Consider the following 23,965-nt stretch of genomic DNA (forward strand, 5'->3'; position numbering starts at 1 on the left):
GGTGCTATTGGAATGACCAGGTTGCCTCTAGTCACCAGTCTCCACCCCATCTTACGGGATGCTCCGTTCAATATTTCATTTCTCTTGTCTCCCATTGCTTTTGGAGAGTGCCAGATGGCCTCTGTTCCTTCTTGTGTCACTTCTTGACCCAGGATCCCACCATGGTCCCCATTGGCTGAGGACGCAGGTGCTGCTCGGCCTCCAGCTCGCTCCATACCCATCGCCTGCCCTTTCCTGCCTCTGTGTCTTCGCTGACTCTGCTCCAAGGGGCCTGACCACCCCTCCCACCTTCCCCGGGCCACCCGTGTGTCATTCCTTAAGGCCCAGCCCCCCTCGGGGCCCTCGCAGAGTTTAAGTCCCCCATGGGCCTTTCCACAGGCATCGTCCTCTGAGTCCAGGGTGGGGACAAGACCGCATCTGTTCACTCCTGACTCCTCAGGGCTTCATCCTGTGTCTGTCACAGGTAGCAGCTCAGCCTATTTCTGACAAGCGACAGAAGGGAAGATAATATTATATAAGAGAAGAAAGCTACCCGAGGACTGTGACTGTGTGTGGGAAAAGCCTGGTCTGAGTCCACCTTTGCACCCTGGGAGAGTGGCCCATTCCTTGGATGTAGGACAGGTGGCACTGAGGTCCTGTGGGAGACAGAACTGGGAACCCTCAGGAGGTTAGGCCTTTCCTTACTTTATAGTCACTTGTAGAGCACACAGTAGATTCTCAGTCAATGTTTGTGGATTGAATTATTGAGTGTTCGCCACAACCATGCCGGTGTCCTGGAGTACTGAATTAGGCTCCTTCTTCTATCCCCGGCCTCTAGGTCAGTGGCAGGCACATAGTAGGTCCTCAGATCCCAGAGAAAACAGCCACCAGTCTGTGAGCGAGTCCACCAAGCTTCAAAGAGAAGTCGCCTGCCTTTTGCCCTCCTGGGCCTGACTTTTTCTGTCTTTGCTGAGTTCTTTCACTTCTGCGGTTTGAAGTCAGTTCCTTAACACTGTGTAAACATGGTTTCGTGTGGTTGACATGTATTTTAAAAATGTCACTAATTACCCAATAGCCTCTTCCAGGAGAAGCTTTGCACAATTGCATGGATGGAGGCCTGGCAGCCCCGAGGCCTCCTGGTGACTTCTTTCTCTCAAAGCCCACTGGGGACACGAGCGTCCCTTGCGTCACTGGCTGGGAGGAGGGACATTCTCAGGCCGCACCAGGGGCTCTGGTGCGGTGGCCTCCAGGACAGGCTGGTCCCGGCACGTCTCCACACGCATGGAATTCTCAGGCCACCGAGCTTAATGGAAACCAACTGGCCCGGCCCCTCCCCCAGCCTCATGGCCGGCTGAATGTGCTTGGTTCCAACCAAATGACTCAGTCCCGCTGGCTTGCCTCACCATCAGCCTGGGTGGCTGTGTCCCATCTGTTCTCAGGACGTCCATGGTCGGTTAGTCAATCTGAGAGCATCCAACACAGCACCCCCTGCCCCTCACTTCCTTCCTGGGGGGCCGCCAAGGACAGAGAGGACACTTGGCTTGCTGTGGTTAACACCACCTTTTTATCTCCAGCAAGGTTTGGGACCCAACTTCTTTCTGCCTCCTTACCTATTTTTACGACCTCCCCAAGGCCACTGGAGGAAGGGCAGGGGGTCACTTGGATTGCATCATGACACTAGTCATGACTTCAGATGTGTGGCAGCTGACACCAATGTCCCCATACCCCAAGCTCGCCCTGTCTCCAGACCCCTGGCTTGGTGGTAGGGAGAGTTTTCAGAATGGGGTTACCCCGTCCTGGGAAAGTCTGGGCCACCCTGACCCGGGTCAGCACAGTCTCTGTTTTCTTTGCCTGGATGCCACAAGTTAGCAAATGTCACCAAGCACCCATGTAACTAAGAGGTTTGGGGACAGAGATATTCAAATGAAAGTCTTGCTTGCTCTGCCTACAAGTTTGGAGAATGTGGTGAAACCCTTTGCCCTCCGGAGCCTCAGTGGTCTTGTCTAGGAAATGGGAACAGCAGGTAAATGGAGGGAACTGGGGAACGTCATCTTTAAGTGAAGTTACACAGGTTCAGAAAGTCAAAGACTGAATGCTTTCTCCCATATGTGGGATATAGACCTAAAATAAATACAGCAATACTCTGAAAACCAGGTCACGCTACAGGGAGGTCACATACAGAGAGGGAGGGTGAGAGAAGGAAGTTAAGAAGGTGAATATGGCTGATGTACTTTTTATAAAAGAATGAAAGTAGAATTTTTTTTTGTGGTGCTGAGATTTGAACTCAGGACCTTCACCTTGAGCCACTCCACCAGCCTTATTTTTGTGATGGGTTTTTTCCAGGTAGGGTCTTGGGAACTATTTGCCCTGGGCTGGCCTCGAACCGCGATCCTACTGATCTCTGCCTCCTGAGTAGCTAGGATTACGGGCGTGAGCCACCAGTTCCTGGCTGAATATGGAATGTTTAAACCTGTTGAAATCACTATAAGGAGGGGACTAAGGTAGAAAGGAGAAAAGTGGGGGGGATGAACCAATTCGGGTTCTAATACATACGTGGAAATGTCACACGGAAACTCCCTGTGTAGCCGTCTTAAACAACCATAAATGTCCTTTTGGAGAACAGGAGGGCAGAACGGGTCTTGTGGGGGGAGAGGGGAGGAGGCAAAGGGTGTGGGAGGTGAATATGGTGCAAGTGCTGTGTGCCATATGTATGCAAATGGAAAAATGAAACCTGTTGAAACTGTTCCAGGAATGGGGGAGGGCGGACGAAGGAGGATGGTGGAGGGGGTGAATCTCAGAAGAACTTCTGTAAATACCACAATGTACCCGCACCCAGCACAAAATAAAGAAAAGAAATCACTTAAAAAAATAAAAAACAAAATAACGGCTATAAGAAAGGAGCAGGAGGCGAGCTGTGCGCATGGAATGAGATCAGGTGAACCCCGCACATAAGGGCTGCTGACACCTGTAGGTCCGCGTTCTCATCCGTGATGGAGGAAAGCACCTCATTTGGTTGTGGTGAGGTTTCAATGGCTTCCTGTGTGGGAGGCAGGTGCACAGGGCCTGGTGTGCTCTCAGTGGCCAATCTGTGCCATTGCTCTTCTTTCTTTTGTGTTTTGGTGGCACTGGGAAGTGAACTTGGGGCCTTGTACTTGCTAGGCAAGCACTGAACCACTTCACTTGTGCCCCAAGATCTTTTGGCTCTTAGTTTATATTTCAGATAGGGTCTCAGGCTTTTGCGGAGGGCCAGCCTGGGACTGAGATCTTCCTACTTCCACCTCCCGAGTAGCTGGGATCATAGGGTGCATCACCCATGCCCAACTTGGGTTGTTTTGAGATAGGGTTTCACTAACTTTTGCCTGGACTGGCCTCAAACTGTGTTCTGCCTGTCTCTACTTGATGAGTAGACGGGATTACAGGTGTGAGCCACTGTGCCCAGCTCCATGAGGTTTTTAACTTTGCTCTTATCCCATGACTTTGGCTCTTATCAGTCCTGGAGGAGGGAAATGACTTGTGCAAGGTCATGCATCGGGGAAGGGACAGTGCGGAGATGGGAACGCTGGTCCACATGGTGGCTCTTGACACTCAGGTCCTCTCTTCTCTCTGCCTCCTATCTGGGCTCCAGGAGAAATTTCTAAGGTGTGGGCCAGGGAAAGTCCAGAAGAAAAGTTACAGGGCCTCAGTTACCAGACAAGGGACAGATAAACAAAGAGCAAGATTCCTGGGAGGAAGGAAATGGCTGGGACAGGTGTGAAGATTTTGTGTGGCCAAGAGGGTGATGTTTGCAAGAGCAAGGAGAAAACAGGCGCACACGGAAAAGAGGTCAAATTGCCGTTTATTGCTCCTGAGTTGACAGTTTAATTTGGGAGGTCTTTCCTTTGCTTCTGTAGTGGACAAACAGCTATAAATGTATTTTAACACTTCAATAATACTATTTTTTTTTTCACAGTAGGAGGGATTGAACCCAGGGCCTCCTGCTTCTCCCAGTTGCTGGGCAGGTGTCTCCCACGTGAGCCATGCCCCAGTCCGTTTGCTTTTAGTTGGTTCTTTGGACAGGGTCTTTTACCTGGGCTGGCCTTGACTGATGATCCTCCCAAATAGCTGGGATTACGGGCGTGCACCACCATACTTGGATCTTAAGTGCCTCTCAAAGGCTCATTTGTTAAATAAAGGATCGGTCATCACCAACCTGTGGTGCTATTGGGAGGTGGTGGAGGCTTTTGGAGGAGGGGCCTAGTGAAAGAGGTTAGGTCACTGGGCACGTTCCCTTGAAGGGGGTTTTGGGACCCCAGCCCCCTCCTCTCAGTTTTCTTGCCATCACGAGGTGAACATATTCCTCCACCACACACTCTGCCACAGGCCCAAAGTGAGCATGGACAGAACCCCTGAAATCATGAGCAAAATTAAACTTTTCCTCCTTATAAGGTGATTTCCTTAGGTATTTTGTCACAGTGATGCAAAGCCAATTAACTAAACAAACCACTGCAGTGCAGCCCTCCTTGGATGCCTTAAAAAGAGGTTTATTTTGCTGGGCATGGTGGTGTACACCTGTAATCCCAGCACTCAGGAGGCAGAGGCAGGATGAATTTAAGGCCAGCCTAGATTCTGTCTCAAAAAAAAAAAGAAGAAAAGGTTTATTTAAAGGTGGGAAAATACGATTCATTTATTTATTAAATGTTGAGTTGATCGACTTATTTTTAATCACCAAACTGACACCTGATTTCAAAGAGAATTTGGAAATTTAGGAAAAAGAGAAGAAATTTTTTAAATTACTCGTATATTTTTTCCAGGCAAATATAGCACACTAACCATTTGGGGCAGTTTTTGTTTCAGTCTTTTTTTCTAGAAAAGTTCCAGTAAGAACTGAGTTTACTACCAGTGTACGAATACCACATCCAGAGTTTTCCTTGGAATTATTGTAAGGTTTTTATGAGCAAATTCTAGTAACTTAGCAATGACCACACTAAGTCATTCCTTTGATGTGGATTTTCTGTGTGCTTTTAATTCTAATTGTTTACAGAAAACAAAGCAATGAATGTGTGTGTGTATATATATGTATTTTTTGTTTTTTTTCTTTTTTTTGACAGGGTCTTGCTATGTAGCCCAGAATGGTCTTGAACTCTCCACCCTCCTGCCTCAGCCTCCCCAGTGCTGGGATTACAGGTGTGCACCACTACACCTGGCTGTGAACATCTTTTTTTGGCACAGAGTTGTCCTGTTTTTTTTTTTCCCTCTCCCTCCCCTCTTCTTTTCTCTGTTTTTCTTATTGCTTGGATTTCTCCTTTTCATGAATTCTTTGAATGACTGAGCCCTAGCTGTGGACATTTTAAGACTTCCATATATGTGGCTAAGTATTTTTTTGGCTGTGGTACTCCATGTGACATCTTGAGGTGTCTCGGGCACGTTCCATTTTTCCTAGCCCCAAGGATGGCAGGCAGTCACGGTGACCTCATTCCATCCATTCTGGTGGCACCAGGACGTCCTGCTCTGTCTCTCACAGTGCAACCATGGGGCCTTCCCACCTGGGAGCCAGAGGCAGCAATGGCGCTCTTCTGGAGTTCCAGTGTCTGGCTGGGGACTGGCGCCTTCCAAGGTCCCCCGGGGTCCCCTGACTCTTCGAGGGAGGGGACCAGTGTTCCAGCATTTCCAGGAAGGCCGCCCTGATGTGTGCCATCCCCCAACATCTGGGAGGTCAACGCAGCGAGCATCCATTGTGTGATCACAGAGTGAATACTTAAGTGTCTGCCTGAGCGTGGAGTCCTCTGTCTCCTCTCCAACCAAGCTTTCACATGGAGCCCGGGTGCCCATAAATAACAGCCCAACCTATAAATAAATACAGCTGGGAGCCCACAAAAGCCCTTGACAAATGCTGTTTATTTAATTCTCAAGTGTGGTCCACTTGGGATCCAATGAGAGGGCCTGCTAAGCTTTTAAAAGGCCACCTTATGCCTTCGAGGCCCCATCATGCCACCTCCCCAACACCTGCTTACTTTACTGCAAGATAGCAGCAGCCTTGTCTGTGAAGGGAAGGGATTTGGGGGCAAATACGGATTTGGGGGCAAACACGGGTTTCTCAGGCCCTTCCCAATGAGGGGCCCTGGAGGCTGGGAGAGTCAAGTCACACCATCTTCTTAATCAGGATGCACCAGCCTTCTGACTCATTAGCTCAGTGGGAAAGTCTACACCCCTCTTACCTGTGTGGACCTCTTCTATGGAATATGAGGGTCCTTAATTACCTCAGTGAGCCAACCCAGGGAGGGCATGTTCTCGGGGGCATGGCTGTCCTCACTCATCTGTTTCCTGCCCCAGGCCCTTTGCACAGGCTCGTCCTTCTGCTGGAGACGTCCTTGTCATTTTCACCTAACTCCTTCCAGTCCTTCACGCTGCAGCTTATGTCCCCCTTCTTCCGGGGAACCTTCCTTGTTTGATTAATGAAAGGAAACCGACTCCCAGTTGCTTGTTATAGAATCCGATAGCATTCAAGAGTGCACCATTCTCTTGTAATTCTGGTCACCATTTTGATGAAATTGTCCACCAGGGAATTGCTGATTGAATATCTGCCTTGCTCACTGCAGTATTGCTTCTCACCAGCTACCCCCATGAGCAATTGTAACGGTCTCTCTCTGCTCCCTCCAGCCTCTGTCCCCACAGTCTCCGCTTGTCACAGCAGATCAAGGGACACTATGGAAGTCACGTGGCGTGCCTCCTCTGCTCAGAGTCTCCCAGTTTGGCTGACCAGGCTCTGGGAGATCTGATCTTGTCATCAATCTGACCTCATTTCTCACCACTGCCCTTCATTCTGTTCCAACCACTCTGGTTCTCTTGGGTTCTAGAAGGATCCAAGAGCACACTGTGGATCCCCCAAAGAGTCACAGGGGTCCATCTTTGTCTTCCAAGGCCTCCTCAAGTAAGAGCTGGTCCTCAAGTTCCTCCCTGACCACCAGAGTGTTCGTCACCATGTCACAGGCTCTGCAATTCATGGACTCAGTGTTGACCTCTCTTACCAGGTACAGGAGCCTTGGGTGTCTCTCCTCCCTTGTGACTGTCACCTACCCCAGATGCACGAAAGAGTCTCCATTAAAACATGGCACAAATGAATGAGGTATTTTAACCTATCCAGAGCCTTGCATGGGTTTGGCCAACTAGCAAGACAACCACAGGCAAAGACCCTTCAACGAAGGCCTCAGATTTCTGGGGTGTGTGGCGGGGAGGCAGGACATCCCCTGTAAGAAAAAGCAAAGGTGGGAAGAAGAATGGAGCTGCCTGGAAAACATGGCACCCTGGAGAAGGGACACGCCCTAGGGAGAAGTTGGGGACACTGCTGTAGCATTTGTCCCAGGACTCTGTGGGTGTTGGAATGACTGTCACTGTCATAGGAGCAGCACAGGCAGAGCCAGTCAAGGGGGCAAGCCTGGCTCGGGCTGAGCTCCCTGCAGCTAAATTCCAGGAGAGACACTGGACTCTGCCATGTGGGTCCTGGCTTGGTAGTTAGCTAAGAAAGCAGGATGAGTGGGACAGTGGAGAGAGCCCTGACTTTCAATTCAGATGGCCAAGGTGTCAAATCCTGGCTCTGGCAAGGATTTGCCATTTTTATGACCTTCTCAGAGCAGGTCACTTCACCTTATTTTCCTTAAAAGTAATCATTTCCTAGCTGGGCTCATGTGGCTCGTGCCTGTAATCCTAGCTACTTGGAAGGCTGAGATCAAGAGGACTGCAGTTCAAGGGCAGGCCAGGCAAATACTACTTGAAATCCCATCTCCAAAATAACCAGAGCAAAATGGACTAGAGGTGTGGCTCAAATGGCAGAGTGGCTGTTTTGCAAGTATGAAGCTCTGAGTTCAAACTGAGTCCACTCCCCTCCCCCCAAAAAAAGCAATCATATCTGTCTTGAAGGATCTACTTACCTCCTAGACTTCCTCTAGCACCCCTCTTCCTCTCACTGGGCTCCAGCCACACTGACCTTTCCATTTCTTGAGGCAATCCTGCCCCAGGGCCTTTGCACCTGCTCTTCTTTCTGCTAGGATGCTCTGCTACCAGTCTTGCATGCAGATTCTTTCTTATCCTTCAGGTCTCAGGTCAAACCTTACCTCCTCAGAGAGGCTCCCCTTGACTGAATACCAAAAAGGGCCTCAGCCATTTGTTTTACTTTCCTTACTGCCTTCAAGATCATCTAAAGTATCTCACATATGTATTTTGTGTGACGCTTATTCTCCACTAAAAATCAAGTTTTATATAAGGAGGGGCTTTGGTTTCCTGTTTACCTCCTGAGACCCAAGACAGTGCGTGGCACACAGTTAGTTATTTGTTGGGAGAACACTGGTTTATGGTAAGGAAGAAATGGACTGTGATGGAATCACAGGAAACACTCTGCGATTCTGCAGCCTCTGTGCCCTTGCTGGTGATTCTGCAGCTCCTTCCTACAAAAAGTGGCAGTACCCAGCCTGGCCCTCCAGGGATTATGAGCCCTGGCTTCACTACGAGAGACACATGGCCCAGTCATCCTGTCACCTGACAGTCAGATCCACGAGTGAAGCCACACCACACAAGCAACCCCTAGCCAACTTCCCAGTTTGACACAGATGCATGAGCTAAACCTGCTGAGGTCAGACAGCCTGGCCCAGACCAGCAGCACCAACCAGCCAAGACATAGGCTCATAAAAAAACTCCTGAGTTTAGGGATGTTTGTTACACAGCAATAGCTACCTGATACACAGACCATGCCCACACACAGGCTCGCACTCATTTTTAGCACATAGTAGGTGCTTGGAAAATGGTGGGTGTGTATTATTTGGGAGCTGGAGGGTCCTTTTTCATCTTGGCCATCATGAGTTTAACCTTGAACTGGGCAGCCCCATATGTAGACCAGGACCTGTGTCCCCACACAGCCCTGGACAGCCCATCACTACTAAAAGCAAATAATCTCCCAAGCTTTGCACTTAGTCCCTTGACCTCAGGGTCAGAGGAGTACCGAGGAGCCTGATGCAGCCCTGGCTCTTTGTCTGGCTGAATAATACATACATTTCCCCATTTCTATGATGGCTTTAGGCCTGTGATTTATGGCAGTGAACATGGCCCTCTGTTTGCCCTGGCTTTTGTTAATGACCTACCATGAATTATCCACAAAAGAAATGTTAAGTGAGCTAATTAGGCATTAACCTTACATTACAGATCAACCCCACAACTGGATCCTTCACAGCTACGTGACAACACAAGGCATTAAGTATTGATGGTCCCAGGAAGGGCCGTGGGGGAGGAAAGCGACAGGACACCTCCTTGCCTGCCAGCAGGAGCAGAAGTCAGTGGACCCAGTCAAACTGCCTGGACTTTGAACCTTAAAGTGTCATTTGCTGGCTGTGTGACCTCAGGCAATCAGAAATGCTAACAGCCCCATGGAACTAGGAGTAGGAAGGGTGACACAGACTCTAAGAACCCGCCACCTACTAAGCTCTTGAAATGTAGCTTTTTCTCTCTGTATACGGAAAATTTGTCTTTTAGAGCCCAGAATTAGAGAATGCTCACCCTGACTCTCCCTGGGCCCTCCTGTCAAGATAAGCCATGTTTGATTTTTTATAGACTCAGTTCAACAAACTGAACCCAATGAGGACAAATAAACTAAGTCAAGATGGATGCAATCTATTGAGTAAGTAGCTAGGGGACCTTGAACGTCAGTGTAGACAGATAAATAAGCCATAGAAAGATAAAGTATTTATGATACATTTATCTATTGACATATATATCTATATATACACATACATTTGTGTACCTAAACCTTACAGCTTACAGAACACCTTACCTACCTACAATGCAATTTGATTCATGGAATACACTAGACATGTGGTCAGATTAGCTTTATTTTCTTGATTTAATTTCTGGAGAAATTAAGGCTCATAGGGGAGAGATGATTGATCTAAGAGGCAAAGCTTTCCCATGAGAGACACATGGTCCAGAAGTTGAAATTTGGTTTTTAATTTCAAGACTGGTTCTATTTTTGTGATACCATTTATCTCTCTCCCCAAGGCTCTTCCCTTTTCTGGAACATAATCCTCAGTTATACAATGGGCTACATCTCCTTCAGAAGGAAAATGTCCTGGCCTGAGTCTCTGCTGTGTAAGCCGCCATTTTGGATGTCACATGATATCCAACACTCCCTTCCACTGCAGTCATATGATTGGGTGAGGACTGGGCACATGATCAAAGACAGCCAATCAGCAGGTACCCATGAGCAGGGGATGGTTAATTAGGCCATCTTCTAGGAAGTGAACTAAGTGAACCCAAATGTGAGGCAGGACTGGGGTGGATGGAAGCCATCTTGCAATCTTGTGAGGGAACAGGAATTGAGGGTGACACAGCAGAGTGGGGCAGACACAGAAAGGAGAGTGAGAGTGGGGAGAGAGAGGAAGAGAAGGAGGGGAGAAGAAAGAAGAAGGAGGAAGATGAGAAGGGGAGGAGGAAGAGGAAAGGATAAAAGGAAGAAGCATGGATGGGAAGAGAGACCCAGGGTTTGAGAACTGGCTTTGGGTGTGAGGACACTCGGGTTCTGTAAGAGGCACTCAAATTGCTTTTGTTGAAAAGCAGTAACTCCTTACTTGGGTCCACGAATTTATTAAAAGCAGGAGAGGCTTGACATCCCTGCCTCCATTTTGTATCTGTCTTTGCTCTAAGCCATTCTCTTTGCAGTCACTTTGCAATCACCTTGGAATCCAGAGAGGACACAACTGATGACATCTTTATGACAAGGTACTGAAACTTCCCACAAAGAACAGAGGAGACTTGCAGGACAAACAACCCCTCCAAATGAGGACAATGACCTGTAATGATGAGGTGCACCATGGAGCAGGAACACTCATCTCATGGGAACCAGATGCTCCCCTCAAGTGATGACAGCAATGACATCTTCTCTGGAACCCCTCTGGGAACCCTCGGACTGAGATAATGGTCAACCAGACCACACCTGTGACTGGGACTGTTTAACTACGCAGACCCTTGTCCCCCGTCCCCAGTTCTTTGTGTATTTAACCTATAGCTCATGTCTGTACCCTGACGATGGCTGAGGATGAGCTGAGTGTTTACTCTGCCTCTTCCCACAGCATGGCCCGAGCTGTGTAATAAACCTCCTTTCTCTTCCTTCGTCACGCCTCTTTATTTGGTGTTTAGGGACAGGTGGCCAGACCTGGCGTATGGAACTTCAGGAGTTTGGGCCTTGGCTCCAAAACTCTGGTTTCAGTTCCATTTCTAGCCCTTATCTCCCCTACCACCTCTTCCTGTTTGGAGCTAGCTGAAGGCCACTTGACACAGTGACTTTCAAGGTCAAAATACTGGTTTTCCTGAGATCTGCGTTTCTATATTCCTGGCAGAACATGGTGGCAAAGAGGATATTGATTGTGCCACAGTCTTCTGAAGCTTGTTATTGGCCGTGTGGTAGAGACCCTAGAGCCTAAGGAGGACTTCCTAGTCTTGATGGAGTTGAACTTGAGTTCAGACCTAATAAGGCCACCAGGGCTTTGGTGGGTGCATGGTGGGAATGGCTAGGAATGCCTCCACCGGCACTCAAGTGGCTGCTAGGCCAGAAGGTCTCAGTTCCACCTGGTGTCAGATGCGCTGGTGGGAGAAGAGTCTACAAAAGTCACTACTTGTCACACCTGCGTGGCTGCTGTTTTGTGGGAAGGTCAACCCCGCTTGTGTTACCCAGCACGTCCCTAGAATCAGACACCTTCCAAGTGGTGGAAGGACGGGTGATGTCAGGTGACATGTGGCGGGTGTCTGTGACGAGGAGGGGCCATTCCAGTCTCCACACGTGATGATAGGCCAATAGTCAACGTTTCCATTGCAAACTCTGGGGGGCCCCAAACATTTTGTCTTGAGTGCAGAAACTGTGTCATTTGCAAGTGCCTTCTGGGATGCCCTGAGTTAGATGAAAACTGAAACTAAACCTACATTAGGGACAAGGGGTGGTTAGATTGGATTTTGCTAAATTTTTCTGTGGTTTTTGTACTTTTTTTTTTTTTTTTAAGGAAAGCAAATAGGAAACCACCAATTGCCCTGATAATCACATCTGGTTTTGAGCCCCAGATGAGCCTTTGGGGGCAGAAGCTGAGCTGTGCTCTTGGCTACTTGAAAAGAGGCCAGTAGCGGTGACCTCGGGTGTGGGGGAGGCTGTGGCGTGGATGTCCACTGAGGACTTCTTGTGTAGGACTTGCTTAAAGAGGAAGAAGTCAAGGTTGTCCTACCTGCTTCAGTGCCCTGGGGACCCGCTTTCCTGCTCCTACTTCATTCCCCAGCTGCCTCCTGTGTCTTTCCCTTCCTGCTCACTGACTTCTTTCCTTTCTCTCTCTTTGAGTTTTAAGAAATTATGTTAGAGACACATCCTATACAGTTTGTCTTTTTTTTTTTGGCAGCACTGGGATTTGAAATCAGGGCCTCACACTTTCTAGGCAGGTGCTCTACCACTTGAGCCTTTCCCCCAGCCCTTTTGGCTCTGGTTATTTTGTGGCAGGGATGGTGGTGTAGCAACTGATCCTTACTTGCTGCCTTCATGGTATTGAGAGTCCTGAAGGAATGTGTGTGACAAGCCAAATGACAATGACTATTCAGTGTATGAGTGATGTGACTGCAGCAGGAGGCACAGGGTGTCCCCAGACCAGAGAAAAGAGGCCTCCAAAGCAGGGAAGGCTTCCTGGAGGAAGGGTGTGACCTGTGAAGTCTATGAGATGCAGATGAAGCAGCAAGAGGGCCTGCCAGGTAAGAGGAACGGATGGTGCATTGACCCGGATGTGAAAAGGAACACAGCATTGGGAATTAAAAGGGATTTTCATTGCTGGGGAGGGTGTCATGGGAAAGGGAGTGTGGAAGAGGAATCTGGAAAAATAAGCAAGACCATAGGAACCATCGAGGAATTTGGACAGAGGAGAGGGCTCTGAGCAGGCTTGCATGTAGAAGGTCCTCTTGGTTGCCACAGAGCACGGGCTTGCTGGATTGGGGGACAGGTGGCTTGATCACAGCCCATCATATGAATGTGTGGAACTATCACAGTGAGACTCCTTTATGCAGCCAGCATATGCTATTAAAAATTAAAAAAAAAAGAAGAAGACCAGAAAACACTGGAAGACAAACTTGAACTGGGCTTGGTGGCATACACCTGTAATCCCAGCTACTCAGGAGGCACAGGTAGGAGGATTGCCATCTGAGGCCAGCCTGGGTTTAAAACGTGAGTGTCTACTTGAGAAATAATAAACCATAGAGGACTAGGGGTGTGGTAGAGGCATGCTTGGCAAGTGCAAGGCTCTGAATTCAAACCCCAGTACTGTCAAAAAAAAGCAAACTTGGTCCCATGTTTGGGGCAACAGACTGGGCTTATTGTTCTGAGCCTTTATTTGACACCACCTATGTATTCATCCTGGTGCCAGTGACAGGAGCCAGGCTCGTGCAGCCAGGAAGGAGGGGAAATAGGTGAGAGGTGCAGACCTGGGGAGGACGGGGGCGGGCGGGTGGGGTGGGGAGAGCGTAGAGGTCAGGGGCCTGGTTTGACATGACGATTTACAACCTTTTCCTCCCCGCCTGGTTTCTTTCTGGCGGTGTGTTCTGGAGACACACATTATCTCTCTTAATCCCGGCCACAAGGTCATTACTCAGCCATCAGCTTCTCCTCCAGCATAAATATTTATACACGACTGACCTGTGGCTGCTGCGTTTTCCTCTTATTTGATTCCTGCCGCCTTTTGTGTCTTGCTAGTCTGTCAGCTAACGTGTTTAGCATCTCTGTCTGGAACCTCCGGAGCCAGCCAAGTCTCTGGAAATGACTGGGGTGGGGGACAAGGAGGAGGAGGCGGAGGCAGGGTGGGTACCACTTGCAGACACCAGACAAAACCCAAGATGTGAAGCCCCAGGTGAGGGTCTAATAACAGGCTATGGCAAAGCAGTGTGGGGGCGGGGGCAGCGCCTTTCTCTCTCACCCCTGCAGCACCCCGTTGCATCCCCAAATCCAGGTCAGAAGCAGATGTGCACTGTAGCCATAAACCTTAAACAGAGACTCCGCATTTGCAAGGGACTTTCCAAGGACTAGCAAGGTGGCCAGTATTCTTACAAAATTTGCAGAAGTAATGGATTTTATATCCATCCTCTGAGAGGACCCCCTTCCCACCAACTGAACGAGCTATAGGACTGCTCCCATCCCCAAACCTGGATCCCTTATCGGTGGTCTGAATTACACGTGGCTCTCTTGCTGGGGATGGGTGGCAAGCGTTGCGACAGAAAAGTCATATTGAAAGATGACGGTAATAGTTATAGTAACAGTCACAACAGTCACCACCATGCCTGGCTGCCTACTGCCTTCTAGGTCTTGTCTCTTAATTGTCACCCTGGCCTGAAGACAGATATCACCATCCCCTAGGAGACAGAGGGGAATTGGGACTCAAGGCGGTCACTTAGCCGGGAGTCCTGTACCCTGTAAATTGAGGAAGTAGCACTGGACCCAGGACTGTTGGTCCCTTCTGCTGAAGTTCTAGAAGTAGAATCTTCAGGGTCACGTCTTGTGTGCTGACACCAAGACTTGTCCTCCTAAACCTCTATTAAACAGTCGTGCAAAGGAGGAAGAGAGGACTGCCTCCATGTTTGCAAAGGGAAAACCTGATGCGCGGGAAGGGAAAGTACCACTAACTGCATCAGACCCATCACTGGTCACAACCAGAGCCTGGCCTTGCTGCAGACAGAGCGCGAGAAAGAATAGCCCTGAACGCAGGCCTGTATTTGGTATTGCAATAAAGTATGATTTTTTTTTCTTTGATGTTGTTTTGACAATTCCCTAAGGGAATGTTTCATATGTTTCTTCAAGGGAAAGTGAAGATGCTGTCAGGGGTTCCTCTTTCCGTCTCTCCAAGGATTGGACTTGAGTGGGGGCTGCCAGCTGTGAGCCAAGGCGTGGGTGAGCACTTGTGCAATTGCGATGTCGGGTCAGCTGATCAAAAAGAGAGAGTTGGCTGGGCGTGGTGGTGCATGTCTGTAATCCTAGCACATGGGGGGTATAAGGAAGAGGATTGTGAGTTTCAGACCAGTCTTGGGTTCATAGGGAGACTCTGTGTCAAAAACAGAGAGAGAGAAAGAGAGAGAGAGAGAGAGAGAGAGAGAGAGAGAGAGAGAGAGAGAGAGAGAGAGAGAGAGAGAACCAGTGCTTAGAGAACCCTCTGTGCTCCTGAATTTGCACCCAGCCTGGCTGCAGCCCAGACCCCAGGCCTGCCATGTATGCTGGACCCTGCTATACCACAGTGGTGTCCTTGCAGAGCAGGGGTGTGTTTGTTTCACTCACAGGGTGTCCTCAGACCTAGCACAGTGTCCAGCACAGAACAGGTGCTCAGAGATATTCCCAGCAAGGATGAGTGAATGATGGATGGATGGATGACTGGATGACTTCGCACCATGAACCACCTCTTAGAATCACATGGGTTTTAACCAAAGCTCTGAAAACTAGAAGAGCCCTAAGGGGTTGGGTGTGGTTCTACGGTTCCTTACAGCATCTCTGATAACAGCTGTGAGACTGTCTGTGCAAAGGAGGGGTGGATTGCTTGAGCTCTCATTGGGGAGGGAGCTGTACAGTGAAGAGCAGAGACCACTCGGCACAGCAACAACAGCCAGACACCCTAGCTCAGGTCCTGGCTTCACCAGGACTAGCTGTGTGTCCATTGCACCCCTCACCCAACCTCTCTGTTCCTCAGTTTCCTCATTTGGAAAACAGGAATAGTCACAGTACCCAGCTCATTGAGACAAGGATTGAATTAATTGATGCATGTAAGATATAAAGCATGGCACAAAATGTACCATCAGCCTACATTGTCTGTGATTATTATCATTACCTATGAATTGGGAGGTGCCATATTCATGGTATGACTCATAGTGACTGTCAGTGGTAAAGTGCTTGCAATCTGCAGGAAGGCATTACCTTATCTGCGCTTTGCAAAATTCTGTGAAGAATTTTCCTTTACCTCCACGGACTCCATTTATCTGATGGAGAAACTGAGGCACAGCACAGCCTAGCCACTTGGCCAAGGGGACATAGCCCCTTCATGGGCACAGATATCAACCCAAGTTTGACATCAAAGTTTGTGGCTATAAATGCAAATGCTTATGAGACCAGGCAAAGGACTTCAGTGGGTGAAGGGGATGTGATGTAAGACCAGGGATGCTTGAGCTTTGCTCAAGCGTAGCACTCCCTCGTTCCATTGCCTTTCAAGTGTACACTGACCCACCAGCTTGGCTGCCATTGGAATAATATATACTGGTGCAAGAGTCATCTCAAGTCTGTGACATGACTGGTATGGGGGATGGCACTTGAACAGTGGGACCTTCATAAGTTCCCCAGGTGGTATTAATGTGTATCCATGATTCTGAATAAGAGGCATTGCTTAAAATCACCAAGTGCATCAAATAAAGCAGGCTGGCTGCTGGGGTCAGCTTGGACTCACTGACTTGCAGTCTTGCATAGGGTATAATGTGCTAATTGGGATGAACTCATTCATTCACTTACCCACCATCTACCTATCCCCACCCATCCTGTCATAACCCATCCTTCCATTCCTGTGTCCATCCATTCTTCCTTTCTTCATTCTCTCCCTCCCTCCATCCATCTATCCACCCACCCATCCATCCACCTATTCATTCATCCATCCATCCATCCATCCATCCATCCATCTACCCATCTACCCATCCATTCACCCACCCAAGCACCCTTCAATACATCCTTTCTTCCATCTGTCCCTTTCTCCCTCCATGCCTCCCTTCATCCATGCACCCACCCATCCTCCCATACATCCATTCTTCTCTCTTTTTTTCTTTTTTCAGTTTTGGCACTGGGTTTTGAATTCAGGTTCTCATGCTTGTTAGGAAAGCACTTTACTACTTGAAGCATGCCACCATTTGCTTTTAGTTATTTTCTGATGGAATCTGATGTTGTGGATGAGGGCTGGCCTCCAAACATGATCTTCCCACCCATGCCTATCAGGTAGCTGATATTTCAGTTCTGTGTCACCTTACCCAGCTTGTTTGTTGAGATAGGGTCTGGTCAAGTTTTTGCTTGGGCTGGCCTCAAGCTGTAGTCCTCCCAACCTCTACCTCCCAAATAGCTGGAATTACAGATATGTGCCACCATGTCCAACCTATACATCCAATATTTTATTCATCTATTCAGTTTTCCTTCCTTCCTTCCAGCCACCCTCCTATACATTCATTCCTCAATTCATGTATTTATTCATGCTTCCTTTTATCCATCCATCTTTACAGTCACCATTCATTCATTCCTTCATTCACCCACCCGTCAACCTACTCATATATTAGTTCATCCACCTTCCCATCATCCATCTGTCCTTTGACCCATGCATCTGTCCAGCTTCCCACTTCTTTCTTCCTTTCTCTTTAATTCTGTTACTTTTCCTGTAGTCTCCAGCCTGGCTGACCCTTGGTGTGGTCCTCCTTGCAATTACCTAACCTCAGCCTCTCCACATCTTTTTCCCATTGTTCCTTTTCCATGACTGAGGTGCTGGGGGCCTCTCTGAGATGCCCAATGGAAGCAAGCCAGAGAAAGAAAAATCTATCTCTGCTTCTCCCTGCATGATCTTTCTTTGCCAAGGAAGTCTCTTGGCAAAGAGACTTTAGAGTTGAAATGTTGAGACTTTAGAGTGGCTTCTCCAAGTGCATACCTGGTGTGCAGTGATCTGAATCCATGAGGAGGCTGAAGTGGGGTGCTGACTGTGCAACCCAGGGACCTCGTCAGGGGCCTTCCTCTCCTCCCAGAGCTGGCAGTGCAGAGGGTGGTAGGGCAGGACTGCGAAGGCGGTTTCTGGATTTCCAACATGGCTTTCTAGATCAAGAGACTTGGGGCTAGGGTGTAGCTTGGTGGTCAAGTGCTAGTTCAAGAGACGTTCTGCATCCCAGCTTTTACGGTGGAGTTTCTCCCCTTTGGCACTACTAGTGTGTTGTGACAGGCAATTCTTGTTCTTGTTTCTGTAAGACCTTGAGGTCATCATTAGGTAATTTATTTGATCTGAAAGGCACTCAGAGTTATAAACTCCCATGTTAGAACTGCCTTTTCTATATCCCAAAGATTCTGGTAAGTTGCATTTTCCTTTGATTTAGGAATTTAAAATTTTTTTCCTTGATTTCCTCAGTTCCTCATTAATCATTAGGAAGTGTATTGTTTAATCTCACGTGTTTGTACACATTTTATGATTTCTCTTCCTACTGATTTCTAATTTTTCCATTATGATTTGACAAGATACAAGAAATTATTTCAATTTTTGAATTTTGGGGTGCTACTAGGATTTGAACTCAGGAGCTTGTACTTTCTACACAGTCATTTTACCACTTGAGTCATACCTAGACCACTAATTTTTGCATTTTTAAAGATGCCTAATGGTCCAAAATGTGATCTATTTTATTTTTTATTATTGTGTTAGGAGTACATTATGACATTTACAAAAGTTCTTACAATATATCATACTTGAATTCACCCCTCCATCATTCTCTTTTACCCCCCCTCTCCCTATTCCTGGGATGGTTTCAACAGGTCTCATTTTTCCATTTTCATACTTACATAATATTCCACCATATTCACCCTCCTACACCCTTTCCTTATATCCTCCTCCCCACCCCCCAGACAGGACCTGTTTTACCTTTTAAAATGTGATCTATTTTAGAGAAAGTTCCATGGGATGCTGTGGAGAGTTTGTGTTCTTTTGCAGCCATTGGATGGAATGTTAGTCCATTTGATCTATGATGCAGTTTAATACTGCAGTTTATTTGTTAGATTTTTTAGGGAGTGGGGTGGGGATGAAGGTCTGTATTATCTATGTTTGGTGAGAGTGGAATACTGAAGTCACACACTATTGCATCTGGACCTATCTGTCCTTTTCTGTGCAGTGGTGCTTGTATGAAATTTGGTGCATCAACATTCAGTGCACACATTTTCACAATTGTTACATCTTCTTGATAGATTGTTCCCTTTGTTAATGTGTGGTGACCTTCTTTATTCCTTCTGGCTAATTTTGTCTTGAAATCAACTTTGTCAGATATGAGTATAGACACTCCTGGTTGCTTTTGGGCTCTGTTTGCCTGGAATATGATTTTCCATCCTTTCAGTCTATGTATCTTTGCTGGTGAGGTAATGTTTTTCAATAGACAGCAAATAGTTGGATTTTATTTTTAGTCCATCCAGCCAGTCTGCATCTTTTAACTGAGGAGTTAAAGCCATTTACACTTAGGGTTATTTTTCTTCATCTTAAAGGTCTGCTGGTTTCTTGAGTTAATAATGTTTGACTTCCCTCCCCCTTGTTTCTCATTTGTTTATCTGCCATTCTAGTGAGATTTATTCTTTCCCAAACTCTCATACTTGTGTATATCCTTTTTTCTCTTCTCTATGCAGTATTATTTTAAGTATCTTTTGTAATGTTGGGTTCATGGTCATGGACTGTTTTAATTTTTTGCTTATCATGAAAGTTCCTTATTTCCCCTTGAATTTTAAGGAATAATTTTGCTAGATATAGAAATCTTGACTAGCAGTTATTTTGTTTCAGGGTTTGAAATATAGTCCATGGTCTCCTAGCCTTTAGGGTTTCTCTGAACGGTCTTGCTGTTATTCTGATAGTTTTGCCTTTGTGAGTAACATAGTGATTCTTTCTTGGAACTTTCAGTAGTCTTTATTTCTTAGTACTCTTGGCATTTTATAATATGATATAAAGATATAATATGGCATAATATATAATATAAAAGAGAGGTTCTTTTCTGGTCATGTCTATTTGGGGTTCTCAATGCTTCATCTCCCTGTCTTTCTCTAGATTTGGGAAATTTTCTGCTGTAATTTCATTAAGTTTTCTATGCCTTCATTCTGCATCTTGATTCCCTCTTTGACACCACAGATTCTTGGGTTTGATCACTAAATTGTGCCCCAGTCTTCAGTGCTGTGATCATGACGGTTTATTTTGTCTTTATTGCTTTCTGAGTGTAACATTGGCTGCAGTCCCCAACATTCTTGCTTCCTCCTGGTCTAGTCTACTAGTGATGCTTTCATTGAGTTTTTTATTTGATTTATTGAACTTTTAATTCTCTTCACCAAAATTCACATGAAAATCTTGGATTGAATTCTTTATTTCATTTGTCATTTATTTGAATCCTCTTTAAGGTCATTGACCATTTTTAAAACTGGACTTTTGAATTCTTTGTCCGGTGGCACTTCTACCATTTCAATGTCTTTGGATTCAGTTTTTGAAGAGTTGTGAGCCTTTGGAGGAGTCATGTTGCCTTGCTTTTTCATATTTCTTGTGTTTCTAAGTTCTGATGTGGACATTTGTAATGGGTCAATCTCCAGTTTCATATGGGGTCATGTTTGTGAGCAACTGTCTCTCGAGGGCTCAGTCCCTGTACCACTCAGGGAGGAGAAGATAAACTTCTGTGATAGCAACAACACAAAACAAACCAGCTATAGAAATCCAACTAAAATCATTTAGAGCCAACTGCTAGGCCACCAAATAACCAAAGATAGGGAACATTAAGAATAAATTGTGAAGTTAAACATTAATTGATGTTGTGTATATGGAAATGTCATGAAGCCTCCTATATAACTATCATATACTCATCAAAACAATTAAAAATAATAATAAAATCAATTTAAAAAATTAATGGCTGTAAAATTATAATGAATGAGCAAAATAAAGGAGGGGCAAGGAAATAAAAAGGAAAGCAGAAGCAAGGTTAAATAAAAAGAAGAAAAGGGGGTAGAAAAAAGAGAAGAATGTGAGGAAGAGAAAAGGAGACAAAAGTAATATTGCAAAATAAAGAAAAATACACAAATAATATTAGATAAAAGTAAGAGAGATAAGAGTAAAAACAGAACTTTAAAAAATATAAACTAATAACACTGAAAGATGGTGAAAAGAAAAATTAAAAAAGAAAAGAAAAAAATTAAAATTGCAAAGATTTTTAGGAGCTCCCTTCCGGGTCCTCTAAAACTGGAATCTGTGGGGTGGTGGGGTTAGTGAACTGTAGTTCCCACTGCTCAGTTTGGGACTGTGTGGGAGTTACAGGCAGGACAAGCTAAGGGTCAGTTGTCAGCTTCAGAGACGCATCGTTCACTCTTGAAGTTTCCCTTCTTTGTATACTGGGAGTTCATACAATGAGCTTTGTGATCTGGTCCCCACCTTGCTTCAGACCCTCCCCCCATTTGTGCATCCAGGAGGTAGCAATTGTCCAAGCCCAGTGGTGTCCCCAAGTGCATTCAAGAGTAGGGGGAGCAAACAGTGCACTGAAGGGAGAGACACCGGGAACTGGGCTCTCTGCCTGCTGCCCTCAGCACTTCCAGATCCCATTCAGCATAAACCACTTCATGGGAGGGAAGAGGCTAGGGAAATCCAGTGATCCACCAGACCTGGCTCAGAGCTCTCAGTCCCCCTGCCATTAAACCACATGCAGCAGGGAGGCATCTCTGAAGGCTAAGAAATCTGCCAGTCATGGGCTCAGAGGTCTATTTCTGCAGTGACCCTCAGGTGATGGGGCTCTCTCTCTCCTTGCCAAGAGGGCAGAGCCACCAACCACTGTGCTTATCATTTCCTGAGCTCCTTCCTGGATCAACTTCTTAGTGGGTCCACATCAGACCCTTCCCACACCCTCGTGGCCATCTCCCACCCAGACACTGAGACAGGGTAGTCCCAGGCTGTCTGAGCTGTGATTGTTCCTTATTTTCAGGTCCCCAGAATAGCTTGGTCTCAAACAACAGTCCTCACCCTCAAGATTGTGCCTGTTATAGCACTTTAAGATAGGGGGAGTGACAAAATGAAATTCTTCCTCAATGCTAGCCTGCCACATGAGGCGTCACTGTCACACCAAATCCCCCACTGGATTTAAGTCCTCTGAGAACTGCTATGGCTAGGCCTGCCAGTCTGTTGTCACCAGGTTTGCCTGATTTACCTTGTGGTTGCAGCTTTGCCCCCTCTACCCCACCCTGGGAGCTGGGGTTAGTGTTTTGGACTATTTCCTACTTTTCTTGGTGTCACCTTTCTGTTTCTCTGTGCTTTGCAGCAGTCCTGCCACCTCTTTCGTGATTCCAGATGCTCTTGCTCTCTCTCTCCCTCTCTCTCTCTGGAATATTGCCTCTTCTTTGTTGCCCTGACTCTTGTCATTCACAGAATTGCACAAAGGAAGGTTCTAATCCACAATCTTATCCCAGAGTCACGAATCCCCTTAGCTGTGCCATCCTTTTACTTATGCACTTTGTTTCCTAAGAATTATTTCATCATATTTGAAAAAATAGAATGAAGACATTAAAGAGGATGAGAGGAATTGATGGTTTGTGGGTTCTGGATGTCAGCACCCAAAGCTGTGAAGATGTCTCAGGGGAAATTCAACATCCATTAGAGTGGTTAAGAACTCAGGATATGAAGACTACCAGCAACTTCAAGGACAGCCCCTGACTATCCTTCCTGAGAACAGAAGAAAAGTTCTGTTCCTCTGTCTAAGGCCCCAGCCTACAGGATGGTGCCACCCACATTCATGGCAAGTCACCCCCTTAGTTAATCCTCTCTGGAAATGCTCAGAGGTGTGCAGGTGAGAAATTCATTCACTCAGAGTCACTCAGTCTAGATTCTTGAAGAGCCGACATGCACTGTTGGATGATTTTCTCGCCACTGTTGGGGTTTAAACCCTCTCACTGTCTGTCACCCTGCCTCCTGAAGGACATAAAAGTCATCAACATGGCATTTCCTTTCTCTGGGATGGAGCTGCTTTTGAATGAAAGGAGGCCGATATGGGAAACTTTTTGGAGGAGAGTCCGATCTGTGTGGGCACACACACCTGAGCATTTCTGTCCACTAGCCTTGTCTCCGGGGTGCAGTTGGTTAGTGAGTTTGTCTGTTAACCTTAAGATCTGTGGTTAGAATCCACCCAGGATGTCAGATTTCATTTTTTATAGTTCTGGTTCAAGTACTGAAGGAAACAGTGTTTTGGTGTCAGATATACCTAGGTTAGATCCACTTACTTTCTGTGTGACCTTGGTCAGTGACTTAACATCTCTGAGTCACCATTTTCCTCATCTGCTTAATGATTGCAATGATATCAATTTTCTCTCTGTGTTTTTCAGAGACTTAAATGAAATAATGCCTATGTCTGGAATTATTATTATTGTTATTAATATTGATAATATAAGTGATCACAGTTACAATTCTTACTAGTATTCCTATATTTCTTTCTCCGTAGGAAGTTGCTATGGTGCTGTTTGGAATTTCTGCATTTATCGTGTAGTTTTCTGAGTAACCCAGGCTCCCAGACCCACATACACCAGAACTGTTGACCAATTAAAACTTGGCCTCTGTGATGACCAATCTTCACTATTAACTTGGCCAGATTGAGAGACACCAAGAAGATTTGTAAAGCACACCTCTGGGCATTTCCAGAGGATTAACTAAGGGGGCAAGACTTGCCATGAATGTGGGTGGCACCATCTCATAGGTGGGGGGGCCCTAGAAGAATAAAAATAGGAGAAATTCAGATAGCACAGGCATTCTTTCTCTCTCTCTCTCTCCCCCGCCCCACCCTTCCTGGTCCCCACCTGGTCCTCATAGATGATCCCATCAGCTATATGGTAAAATAAATATGTCTTTCTTTTAAGTTGTTTCTTTCAGGTATTTTGTCACAGCAAAGAAAATTCTGACTAACACAGCCTCTGTAGAAAATTCTTTGGGCTTAGTGGCTCCAGTGAGTGGAACAGTGTCCTTCAAAAACATCTGCCCACACAGAACCTGTAAATGTGAACTTATTTGGGGAAAGGGTGTTCGCAGACATAAATTAACATATATCCAAATGAGGTCATCTTGGAGCACCTGGGAGGACCCCAAATTCAGTGACTGGTATCCATAGAAGAATAAGGCAGAGACATTAGACAGACAGAAGGAAGGACGCAAAGAGACACTGAGGAAAAGACCATGCAATTATTGAGACAGACTAGAGTGATGCCACTATA

At 46.6% G+C, this 23,965-nt stretch overlaps 1 long non-coding RNA gene across 4 annotated transcripts in view; it reads left to right on the forward strand.

Moving 5' to 3' along the window:
• The window catches only part of LOC141418781 (uncharacterized), a 45,065-nt gene extending 33,894 nt beyond the window's left edge, over nucleotides 1-11,171 (forward strand). For 2 of the 4 annotated variants that reach the window (XR_012443419.1, XR_012443417.1), the window contains one exon: nucleotides 9,148-11,171. This is a non-coding gene — a long non-coding RNA (uncharacterized lncRNA). The remainder of the gene's footprint in view (nucleotides 1-9,147) is intronic. The other 2 variants (XR_012443418.1, XR_012443420.1) reach the window with 2 other exon arrangements.
• The last annotated feature ends 12,794 nt before the right edge of the window (nucleotides 11,172-23,965 follow it).

The sequence above is a fragment of the Castor canadensis genome, chromosome 18 (genome assembly GCF_047511655.1).
Source record: "Castor canadensis chromosome 18, mCasCan1.hap1v2, whole genome shotgun sequence".
Classification (NCBI taxonomy): domain Eukaryota; kingdom Metazoa; phylum Chordata; class Mammalia; order Rodentia; family Castoridae; genus Castor; species Castor canadensis.